Genomic DNA, 13,626 nt, shown 5'->3' on the forward strand with positions numbered 1-13,626 from the left:
TGCTTTAAGAATAGCTGTGACTGCATAAAGCAATGTACTGTTATAGCAGCAGCAGGAAGAACAGCTTTGATTTGGTCAAGACCAATTAGGACAAGGGCCGACCACTTCCTTTGCTCCCAAACCTGGGGAAATACAGTTCTTAGAATGTTCATGGCTACTGTAGAGAGGGAGGAAGATTCAAGACTAGTGGAAACTCTAGTTTCCTATTTTTAGAATCACTGTGACTATATAATGGGTTTTTTTAGGACTGCCCTGGCCACATGATCATGTACCTATAATTTGGGAGCACAGTTCATTTCAGTTCAGTTCAGTCATTCAGTCATGTCTGACTCTGTAACCCCATGGACTGCAGCATGCAAGGCTTCCCTGTCCATCAGCAACTCCCAGAGCCTGCTCAAACTCACGTCCACTGAGTCAGCGATGCCATCCAACCATCTCACTCTCTGTCATCCAGTTGAGAGCACAACTTTAACATAAAAATATTAAAATTCATTTCAGTTGCATTTAGGAACATAATACTTGAATATTATTATTTGAAATGTGTTGATTTTATAGAAAGTGTTTGGTGTGAAACAAGTGACTATATTTTAAAATATGTATTTAAGAAAACTTCTCCGCAAAGATCTAGTGTTAATTCAACCAAGTAAATCTGATTTTGGTTATAGACATTTTGTGTTTGAAAAGCGGTCATACTGGAGGTTTAGCCTTGACAAGGTAATTTGAAAAAAAAAAGATTATGGAAGAAAATAGGTATATTATTCACTTAGAATTTTGAATAACTTTTAAAAGTATAATTTGAAATGATTAAAACAACTCATTACCTGCTAAAGGCTTGGGTCAGGTGTATTTTGACTTATTTTGTTCATTGACATTGATTTTGATCATTTGTTCATTATCAAGGTTTCTATATGATTATTATGCAGTGAAACCATTAACACAGATTTCAATTCTGAATGTTAAAATTCACTGAAACATTGTATGTGCATTTGGTGTATTGAGAAATTCAGTCATGATCAATCTGTCACGGCTTACTCCCTTGGAGAGGCACTAATTTTCTCAAATGCTTTGGCCCATTTGAGTGTTAAGAACCCGGGCCCTGATGTGAAGTGAAGCGAAGTGAAGTGTAGTCGTTCAGTCGTGTCCGACTCTTTGCGACCCCATTGACTGTAGCCTACTACGCTTCTCCGTCCATGGGGTTTTCCAAGCAAGAGTACTGGAGTGGATTGCCATTCCCTTCGCCAGAGGATTCCTGACCCAGGGATCGAACCCAGTTCTCCCACACTGTAGGCAGACGCTTTATCGTCTGAGCCAAATGAACTCATCTTTCTAGGTTGTCAAATACAACTTTAAAAACATTATTTTGGAAAAAATTAGATGAAATAGTTTGGGGTCCTTTAATGGACCGGAACCTGGTGGTCTGGAGTTGACAATAAGAAAGCGAAAGAGAGAAAGAGGCTGCTGATATTCCCTGGTTTATGCAGAGAACCAATAAAGCCCTTGACACAGGGCTTGCATCACTCACGAAGGCGCAGGGCGCCCCCTCGAGGAGGTGAAGGCACAGGGCGCCTTCTTGAGGGGTTCTTAGAAGCCTGGAGAGGAGATTGAGCACGATGGGTTTCTACACTCCAGAGAATTCGCGCGGGGTGGGGGGGCGGGGGGGCGGGGGGGGCCGGGGAGGGGAGGAGGAGAGGAACAAAAAAAGACACGGGGACCTAAGCTCTGATGGAGCAAAGGTGCTTTAATGATATTTTGTGAGTATATAATAGGCTGTTGTACAAGAAATTTCTTTAGACAATGATAAAGATCAGAAAAGCAAACATACAGCAACTGTTACCAAGGGAACAAGGGATTGATAACGATCACAAGGTCAGGAGACAATCCATGTCTCAAGAAAGGAGATGGAGACTAAGCAGTTTTGTCGTAAAGAGAATGTTTACTAAAGGAGATTCAAGCCTGTCTCACATAATGACCTCAGTCCTGGGAGCAGCTTGCTGCTCCACTTGATAAGGAACAAAGGACTTATGAGAAACAGCACGTAGGAATCCTCCTGTTAAACACTCCCTGACAAAATAGATGATGATTTCCTTCCTTTTCATTTTTTCATGTTTTCACATGTATTAGTTCTGACTTTGTTATTCATCAAACTTGAATCATTAATTTAAGCAAATGCACTGCTGTGGTATGTTTATCAGTTCCCTCAGTCATTCGATAAAGTACTCTTTTTTCTTTACAAGATATGAAATTAATAGCCATACTTTAGTGTTAGTTGATAACAGACATGCAAACAAATTACTCATCTGGCTTCCATAAAAACCATGTAAAATTGCTTAGTTATCAACATATTAGAAGGGTAAAAATTCAGCATTGAATTTTTGTAACTAAGTCAAAATACAGAAGTATAGCAAGAATTAAATTGAGTTATGACAATGGTTTGAGCTAAGGATAAACAAGATGAAGAATGAGCCCATTTATAAATAATATAAATCACTGCCATTTTTCATTTATTAAATATTTAAGAACACTAGACTCTTACCTTTGCAAAAGGGGACCAATGCTAGGGCCTGCACTTGAGAATGTGCATGTACCACACATAGGCATAAAATAAATTTATTAAACAATGTATCATGGGAAACTCTGCCACTAGGGTCTAGTGCTTAACAATAACATAGCAAGTTTCATTAGGCTGCAAGGCCTGAGAGCAATAATCTCTGTAGCTTGATACCTGGATCTGGAGCCTCAGAATGTCCTCTGTGCCCATGGCTTTATCCTTGGGTTTATGTTTTCCAGTTTGTGCAATCCAGGATGGCAGTATTTCTGTTGGAAAACCTTGCTGGTCTTCTGTGCAATTCATGAGGATCTAAGGCATCACAGAAGAAGGTCTTCCAAAGATCTTTCCTGGGAAACCTCATTTTTATTCCAAACTTCTGCTGAGATGGTTGCTGGGATCCATGAGTTACATGCCTTAGCAAAAGTCTATCCAGCCACACCATTGGTATTCTCTCCAGTGAACCCTCTCATCTTTTGCTATCTGCACTGGTTAAGAATTTTCCAAATAAAATACTGGTTTCTTTTTGCTCAACAGTTCCTTCTTCAATATCTCTCTTTCCCTTGCATTTTATAATAAGCAATAAATGTACCTTCCACACTTTGCTTGAAAATCTCCTTTGCTGAATACCCAAGGTTCATCAGTTACAAGCACTACTTTCCATCTAGGAGAAGGAAATGGCAACCCACTCTAGTATTCTTGCCTGGAAAATCCCATGGACAGAGGAGCCTGGCAGGCCATGGTGCATAGGGTGGCAGAGAGTTAGACATGACTGAAGCGACTAAGCACGCACACATGCACTTTCCACCTAACACTAGAACACAAATCAGCAAAGTTTTCTGTCAATTTATAACAAGGACTGTCTTTACTCTGGTGTCCAATTAAGTGTTCTTAATTTCCTTCTATGAGCTAATCAAATCACCTTTCATGTCCATATTTCTACCAACCATCTCTTTAAGGCAACTCTTGCCTCGAAAATCCCATGGATGGAGGAGGCTGGAGGGCTAGAGTCCATGGGGTCTTTAAGAGTCAGACATGACTGAGTGACTTCACTTTGACTTTTCACTTTCATGCACTGGAGAAGGAAATGGCCACCCACTCCAGTGTTCTTGCCTAGAGAATCCCAGGGATGGGGGAGCCTGGTGTGCTGCCATCTATGGGGTCGCACAGAGTTGGACATGACTGAAGCGACTTAGCAGCAGCAGCAGCAGGCTTTTCCTATAAAGCAACACAAAATTATTCCAGTCTTCTACCAATTATCCAAAGCCACTTCCACATTTTAAGGTATTTGTTACAGCAGTATCTACTTCTCAATATCAAAATCTGTTTCCTAGGGCTCTGTAACAAAGTACCACAAACTAGATAGTTTAAAACAACAGTTGTTTCATGGTTATGGAGGCTTGAAGTCCAAAATCAGGGTGTTTTAAAGGAGCCCCTACCTTGCCTCTTTTTAGCTTCTGGTGTTTGCTGGCAATATTTGGCATTTCTTGGCTCACAGGTATATTACTCCAACCTCTGTCTCCGTCATCACACATCTTTCTTCCTTCTGTCTCCTCACATAGCCTTATTATGAGGATACAAGTTATTGACTTTAGAATCCACCTTAATACAGTAGAACTTTATCTTAACTAATCACACCTGCAAAGACTATATTTCCAAATGTGATCATGTTCTGAGATTTTGGGTAGACATGAATTTTGTGGGGGACACTCTTCAACACAGAGAACTTCAAACATATTAAACTGCCTAACACACCACAAAATCAAAACTGTTCATTATAGGCAAATTAGCAGTAAAGTGAATCAATAGTCATTGAGTATCACAGATATTTATTAGTATCACAGATATTAATTCAATTTTCCTTAGGAAAAGTGAATTTCAGGTGCAGTTCAGTACACTTTTCTATCTTAGAATTTCTTTTATATCTCTTAGTTGGGTTCATCTTGTCAAAAGTACTTTAGAAAGATACAATTTTTAAAAAGTCAAAGGACAAAAGATGGTGTCTTAAAAATTTTTTACTGAGGTATGGTTGATTTAAAATATTAGTTCTAGGTGTATGACAATATAAAAATGACAATCGTTTTTGTTTTCTGCTTGCTTCTTTCACTCTCCCCTCACTGTCCCTGTCCAACTCTCCTCTCTGCCAGATGTATTTGTGATTCTCCATTCTGCTTTAAGTGATGCTTTTATATTGGGGGAAATTCCCAACTTGTAAGTTCTGCCTAAACAAATTAAAATCCCTAGCCCCCTTCTCAGTTCTCTTTAACACTGAACCAGAAATTCTAACCAGGCAAGGGGGAAAAAAAAGCAAGCAAGTTGGAAAGGGAAAAATAAAACTACCTGTGTTCACAGATGGCACTGATCGTTCATACTGAAAATCCTATGGAACTGACCACAGAAAAAGCCACTAGAACTAATCATTGAGTTTAGAAAACTTACAAGATATAAAGTCAATATACGAACTATATTTGCATTTATATATATTAGCAGTGGGGTTTCCCTTAGAGCTCAGTTGGTAAAGAATCTGCTTTGCAATGCAGGAGACCTGGGTTCGATTCCTGGGTCGGGAAGATCACCTGGAGAAGGAAATTGCAACCCACTCCAATATTCTTGCCTGGAAAATCCCAAGGACAGAGGAGCCTGGCAGGCTCCAGTCTATGGGGTTGCAAGAGTTGGACATGACTTAGTGACTAAACCATCACCATATTAGCAGTAAACAATCAGAAAATGAAATAAAAATAATACCATGCATCATAGCATCACAGATATGAAATACTTAGGGCTAAATATGACAAAATTTGTACAAGACATGTACATAGAAAATTACAAACCACTGCTGAGAGAAACTAAAGAAAACCTAAATTGAAAGATATATGATATTCATGGATCAGCAGAGTCAATATTATTAAGGTGTCATTTATCCCCAAATTGTTCCATATATTTAAAGAAATCAGAATTGATATCCTAGAAGACTTCTGTACAAGTTGACAAGTTGATTCTAAAATTTGTATAGGAACACAAAAGACCTAAATAGCCTCCCTCCCACCCCCTAAACACACATGAAAAAGAACAAAGTTGGAGTATTCACACCACCTGATTTTAAGACTTATAAAGTCTTAAATCAAGACAGTATGGTATTGGTACAATAACATATAGTTTAATAGAATAGAATATACAAATAGATCCAAATAGGTTTGGTCAGTGAGTTTTGACAAATATGATAGGGAATTCAACAGAGAAAGAATCCTCTTTTCGACAAATGGGTAGTCTTTGAAAGAATGAATCCTGAACTCACACTGTATACAAATATTAATTCAAAATGGATCATATATCAATGTGAGAGCTAAAACTATAAAATTTCTAAATGAAAACAGGAAGAAGATTAGTTAACTTGGGTTTGGCAAAGATTCATAAATAATAGACAAAAAACCCCACAAACTACAAAAGAAAAGACATCAGTAAATTGAACCTCATGAAAATAATTTTACTCTTTGAAAGACAAAGGTAGGAAATGCTAAGACACACTAGGAAAATGAAAGGGCATGCCACATGATGGCAATTAAACACACACAAATGTGCTCAACATCACTAGTCAATAGGCACCAAATAAAATGGTTAATCAATAAGACTGACCATGTCAGGTGCTGATGAGACTCTGGAGTTACTAGAACACTCAGAGACTGCTTGTGCTAATGTAAAATGGTATAGCCATTTTAAAAACAATTTGACCATTTATTAAAATAAAAACATACCCCAACCATTTGACTCAGCCATTCTTCTTCTAGGTATTTACCCAAGAGAAATAAATGCATGTATTTGCACAACAACTTGTACGTTAATATCCATAGGAGTTTTATTTGTAACAGCCCCATACTGGAAATACCCACCTATGGATAAATGAATAACTAAAATAAGTTGTATCCATACAATGAAATGCAATTGAGAAAAAATCATGTAGGGCTTCCCTGGTGGCTCAGATGGTAAAGCGTCTGTCTGCAATGCAGGATACCTGGGTTCGATCCCTGGGTTGGGAATATCCCCTGGAGAAGGAAATGGCAACCCACTCCGGTACTCTTGCCTGGAAAATCCCATGGATGGAGGAGCCTGGTAGGCTACAGTCCACGGGGTTGCAAAGAGTTGGACATGACTGAGTGACTTCATTTTCACTTTCATTAAGTCTGAGAAAAAGAACAACAACAAAAACTACCAAAAAATGTAACCATGATTTTCTACTTGGCTAATCATGGCATCTGACTGAAGAGATGACACAGACCTACTGGAAAGTTTGCTTTGCATCAGCCCAGGGGTTAATATTGCCACAGATCCCTACCCATGAAACCTCCTGTCCTCTCTCAGTAGCTGGTAGTCAAGTATCTTAATTAACTAGACATCACTGTGAGTCAGCATTTTTATTATGTATGATTACATTACAATAAACAGTGGAAAATTTTGAAAGAGATGGGAATACCAGACCACCTGACCTGCTTCTTGAGAAACCTGTATGCAGGTCAGGAAGCAACAGTTAGAACCAGACATGGAACAACAGACTGGTTCCAAATAGGAAAAGGAGTACGTCAAGGCTGTATATGGTCACCCTGCTTATTTAACTTATATGCAGCGTACATCATGAGAAACGCTGGGCTGGAGGAAGCACAAGCTGGAATCAAGATTGCTGGGAGAAATATATATAACCTCAGATATGCAGATGACACCACGCTTAAGGCAGAAAGTGAAGAAGAACTAAAGAGCCTCTTGATGAAAGTCAAAGAGGAGAGTGAAAAAGTTGGCTTAAAGCTCAACATTCAGAAAACTAAGATCATGGCATCTGGTCCCATCACTTCATGGCAAATAGATGGGGAAACAGTGGCTGACTCTATTTTTCTTGGCTCCAAAATCACTGCAGATGGTGAATGCAGCCATGAAATTAAAAGACACTTACTCCTTGGAAGGAAAGTTATGACCAACTTAGACAGCATATTTAAAAGCAGAGACATTGCTTTGCCAACAAAGGTCTGTCTAGTCAAGGCTATGGTTTTTCCAGTGGTCATGTATGGATGTGAGAGTTGGACTATAAAGAAAGCCGAGGGCTGAAGAATCAATGCTTTTGAACTGTGGTGTTGAAGAAGACTCTTGAGGGTCCCTTGGACTGCAAGGAGATCCAACCAGTCCATCCTAAAGGAGATCAGTCCTGGGTGTTCATTGGAAGGACTGATGTTGAAGCTGAAACTCCAATACTTTGGCCACCTGATGCAAAGAGCTGACTCATTGGAAAAGACCCTGATGCTGGGAAAGATTGAGGGCAGGAGGAGAAGGGGACGACAGAGGATGAGATAGCTGGATGGGATCATTGACTCGATGGACATGGGTTTGGGTGGATTCCAGGAGTTGGTGATGGACAGGGAGGCCTGGTGCGCTGCAGTTCATGGGGTCACAAAGAGTCAGACACGATTGAGCAACTGAACTGAACTGAACTATGTGAAAGTTGAGGATGATTTGTGATAATAATACTACCATTTACTGATCCCTTACTGCATGCCAAATGCTTTCCTTGGTTTAGTTTCATTGATTTTTATTTATTATCAGTTCCATTTTAAGATGTAGAAGTTGAGATTTAAAGAGGTTAGGCAACTTTCACAGAGTGATAGGGCTTGGATTAGAAAGTAGGCAGTCCACTTTCAGGGACTGTACTATTTTTTTTCCCGTTTAATTGAAGTATAGCTGGTTTACAATATTGTGTTCGCTTCAAGTGTACAGCAGAGTGATTCAGTTTTGCATTGTTCTTATTGTTCAGTCACCCAGTCATGTCCGACTCTGCAACTGCAGGCAGCATGCCAGGGCTCCCTGTCCCTCACCATCTCCCGGAGTTTGCCCAAGTTCATGTTCACTGCACTGGTAATGCCACTCAGCCATTGCATCCTCTGATGCTTTCTTCTTCTTCTTCCCTTAATTTTTCCAAGCATCAGGGACTTTTCCAATGAGTTGGCTGTTTGCATCAGGTGACCAAAATACTTGAGCTTTAGCTTCAGCATCAGTCCTTCCAATGAGTATTCAGGGTGGATTTCCTTAAGATTGACTGGTTTGCATATATATATATATATATATATATATATATATATATACTTCAGATTCTTTTCCATTATAGGTTATTATAAGATATCGAATATAGTTTCCTGTGCTATACTGCGAATCCTTGTTGTTCAGAGTCTATATTCTTGACTATTGCTCTTTTCTGCCTCAACACATACTTTCCAGGATATGTGGAAGGGATATATACTTAGGAAACCAAGGAGGGAGAAGGTTCCTCTGGTGGAAGTGGGGATAGAATAAAGTAGACTAAGGCCAGACAGCAGGAGGAGGAGGGACAGTAGGCTGACCTGTCAGTCTACTCATAAGAATTCAGAATTGATATGGTATTTTAACGACTCATTTAACTTAGAGATGCTGAAAAATTCCTTTACTGAAGAGGGCAAGAACATTGGCATCAAAACGGATTCTTCTCTTGCAACTCTCACTTCATCCCTTTCATGCCTTTTGACTACCATTCTTTTTTCATTTCTCATTCACTTTAATCAACAGGCTTCACAAGCAGAGAAGCCCAGGTCTGGTTTCTCTTATCTGAACTTTCCTTCACTTATATTTGTCCCCAGGAGTCTTGGTAACTAGGCAAGGTGAAGACAACCTGGAGGCAAAGAGGACCTCGTTCTCTCTCCCACCCCCGCCCTCATTATAATATGGTGCAGTTCCTACCAAGAGGGCTGGGGGTGGAGGCTGTGTGGGCAAAAGACACAGCTTCCAAATGTTCTTGTAAATATTCATAAAAACATGTCAGTGTTGCTAAACCCACAGCAAACGATAATCATCCGTCCCCCTACACTCTCATCTTTTTGCTGTTAATCCTTTTGTCCGTTTTGAATTTCTTCCCACAACTACTTCTCCCTTATCCTTGCATTTCTGAATTGCTGCCAGCCTCACTAGCCTCTGCAGTCCTTCATGCAAGTCTGTGGTACCCTTTAAAAAGCAGTGGTGCTCTGTTGCCAGCAAGTGATGTGAATAACACACCAATCCAAGGATGTTGCTTCTTCTCATCTCCGTTCCTTACTCTTGGGGAACACAACAATTATTCTGCCCTGGAACTGATGGGGATTTCTGAACAACCTGGCACATCTGAAACATTTTTCTGACTCATTGAGCTGGCATATACTGCTAGATCAGCACTGGCCCTGTTCCACACAGCCTGTCACCAACAGTGGGTGTTGTTGTAAGCACTAGTTTTGATTGTGGCAAGATGGGCTCTGTGACTCTCCTCTTGTTCTGTTGAGTTCAGAAAAGGCATCTGGTCTCCATTCACATTACATTTGACAAGAGTCCAAAATCTAAATGAATGTTGCTAATAAAGAACTGTAAGGAAAAAACATGTTGTGAACTACTGAGTGTATTCAACACATACCAAGCTTTGGAGTAGAGGGAGGGGGAGGAGAGCGAATGCACTGGGTTAGAACCACCGACTGGAGGGCAAGGTTTCCGGGCTCTGTTCCTGGCTCTGCCCATGGACTGTGCCTAGGACTGCCTTCTTTAAATTCAGAGTACTCAGCAATTTCTCATAATACAGAAGAGGCTATAAGTAACCTTGCATATGCTTAACTCTCCTGTTGGTCAACTAAGTTACAAAGGAACTAGTGTTAAACTGAACAAACATGCTGGGCTTAAGTCAATGGCTGCCAAGGGGTGGCTTTAGGCCCTGCATAGTCTTCACCGGTTCCCCCTCTCCAAATTCTCTGATCTGGATAATTGCCATGTCCTTCACCTTTTGTATAGTACATTCAAACTTGGCCTATGGCTATCTCCCTTTTATCTTCCACAGACATATCTCTTGCATGTAGACCTAACCAGCACAGAAAGAATTTATTTCTAAATGGATTTGGTCAGAATAGGCTGAAAAATGTTGACACATGTGAACCTAAATTAAACTTAATATCAATGAAGCCCCCATTGAACAAGGAGTTTTTCCTGGGGTAGCTTCTAAAAATGAACTATCTGAAAAATATACATACAATGGAGGTAATTGAATAAGGAAATTTTTTTTTCTTTGCTAAAATATAGTGGATTTACAACATTGTGTAGTTTTAGGTGTACAGCACAGTGATTCAGTTATTCATATATATATGGAGATATATATATTCTCTTTCATATACTTTTCCATTACAGATTATTATTATAAAATATTGAGTATATTTCCCTGTGCTATACAGTAGGTCCTTGTTGCTTATGTATTTTATATATAGTAGTGTATATATGTTAATCCCAACCTCCTAATTTATTTCCTCTGAATGAGCAAACTTTTAAAAGAACAGCTCTTAAAATTCTAGGACAATTATAACAGTTAAAGTTCTGTTTTTCAGATAACATGATAAAATAAAATAAAACAATGGATTCCAAAGCACCTTAGATTAACCTGATAAAATCATATTGTTTGTACCTGAAAGACAACTTGTTTTTATGTTATAGAAGGTATATGGTGGTAGTGGTTTAGTTGCTAAACTATGTTCAACTCTTGCAACTCCATGGTCTACAGCCCACCAGGGTCCTCTGTCTGTGGGATTCTCCAGGCAAGAATATTGGAGTGGGTTGCCATTTCCTTCTCCAATAGAAGGTATATGCCCCTGCTTATTAACAAGTATATCACAAATTAGAAGCCAATTTCCCCACTGGGTATTTTTAACTGCTTTGTCCAGAGAAAGTTCCTACTATCTAAATTTTTGCAAAAATATTATGATGCAGTATATAGAATATCTATATATTAAAAATTTTAGTTGCATCCCATGACTCTAAGACCATAGCCAGTCCACTTCAAAGACTGGGAAAAATAAATAAAAGCTACAGATAATCTAATGCTGCTGTTTGTGGTGGGTTATCTTATGGTAGATAACCATATATATAGGTTGTCTGCTCTTCAGACAAAATACTGGGCCAGGAATTCCGAAATGATTTGTCAAGCAAATGTTTGGTATACAGTGTTGATGTAACATAAAAAAAAGTAACGGCCTATTATTTGGGGGAAGTAAAAGGCCATCCTCTTTGAAGATGGAAAGTTGTGTCTTGGATCTAGCTATGTATCACTATCTGAACAAGCAAGGAATAGAACACAAAATTCAGAAGAGTTTGCAAATACCTTTGGAGGTCAAAATTCTTGGGAGAGAAGCTAGGAAAGTGATCTGATTGACTCACAGGGAAGACTAGTGATGAGTGCAATCACATGTGTGTTAAGTTCCAGATGTTGGTGGAGTAGTCAAGCATCAAAGACCCTGAAGTCAGCTAGGAAGGTAAAATTATAGGGTTGAGGGGCAGATTTGGGATTCAACTGCTGAAATCAATGTTATATGAGAAGTGTATGCAGGATGGAACAGAGTTCAAGGACCTGAAGCTTGCGGGACCCTTGTGACAAGTCAAAAAGGGCAGTTGACAAGAATGTGCAAAGTAAAGGGAGATGGAACTTGAAGAATGAATCTCATATTTGGATTAGAGTAGATTATTTGTTCAGTCATTCAGCCTTTAAACCAATACTTATTGAGTGCCTATTTACCCCTGAACCTGTGCTAAGAGTTGGAGACACAAAAACGAAAGAATGTGTCTTGCCTTTTAGTGCTGGAATAGAAAAACAAATACTTTTACATAATATAAGATGATAATTGCTATTATTATAGAAGTACTTACAAATTGCATGGACCTTCAACCCTTAATTTCTTCCAGCTAACAAATTCCCTCTCTTCACCACAGCCAAATTTCTACATTTGCTGTTTCCCTGTCTATATTTGCTTCCACCACTCTACCAAAACTGCTTTCTAGTGCCCCTGCTAAATTCTAAGATAATCTGCAGTTCTCATTTGCTTCACCTCTTGGCAGGATTTGATACTTTTAATCATCCTTTCTAATTTTTTTTTATTTTATATTGAAGTATAGTTGCTTTATAATGTGTTACTTTTAGGTATACAACAAAGTGATTTAGTTTTGTACGTGTGCGCTGAGTCACTTCAGTCATGTCCGACTCTTTGCGGCCCTATGGACTGTAAACCCCAGGCTTCTCTGTCCATGGGGATTTTCCAGATAAGAATACTGTAGTGGGCTGTCATGCCTTCCTCCAGGGGATCTTTCCAATCCAGGGATCAAACCTTCATCTCTACGTCTCCCACATTGGCAGGCAGGTTCTTTACCACTAGCACCACCTGGGAGGTCCTCAGTTATACATATACATATATTTACTCTTTTTCAAATTCTTTTCCCATTTAGGTTATTACAGAATATTGAGTAGAGTTCCCTGGGCTATACAATAGGTCTTTATCGATTTTAAATAGAGTAGTGTGACTATATTAGTGCCAAACTCCTAATTTATCCCTCCCCCATATTCCCCTTTGGTAACCATAAGTTTGTTCTCTAAGTCTGTGAGTCTATTTCCATTTTGTAAATAAATTCCTTTGTATCATTTTTTTAGGTTCTGCATATAAGTGATATTGTATATCTGTCTTTTCTTTTCAAAATGCTTTCTTCCTTTGAATTTTCAAGGAAACACATTATCTTTTGTCTTATTTGATCAGTCCTCTGAATATCTTCAGGAGACATAAGACATAACGTTTAATCCCTGAGTTGCAAAGATATCCTGGAGGAGGGCATGGCAACCCACTCCAGGACTCTTACCTGGATTATTCCACAAACAGAGGAGCCTGGTGGGCTACAGTCCATAAGATCACAAAGAGTCAGGCATGACTAAAGCAGCTTAGTATGCACGTACACCCTGAATACCTTGGGCTTCCCAAGTGGCACACTGGTAAAGAGTCTACCTGTCAATGCAGGAGATGCAGGTTGGATCCCTGGGTTGGGAAAATCCCCTGGAGCAGGAAGCAGCAGCTTGCTCCAGTATTCTTGCCTGGAAAATCTCATGGACAGAGGAGCCTGGTGGGTTACAGTCCATGGAGTCACAAAGAGCTGGACATGACTGAGTTACTGAGCACATACCTTTCTTCCTCTACTCACACCCTTAACATTAGGGTCCTTGGAGTTCTCTCTTCTTACTCTCTGTACCTTGATTA

This window comes from Oryx dammah, unplaced genomic scaffold (genome assembly GCF_014754425.2).
Source record: "Oryx dammah isolate SB20612 unplaced genomic scaffold, SCBI_Odam_1.1 HiC_scaffold_16, whole genome shotgun sequence".
Taxonomy (NCBI): Eukaryota; Metazoa; Chordata; class Mammalia; order Artiodactyla; family Bovidae; genus Oryx; species Oryx dammah.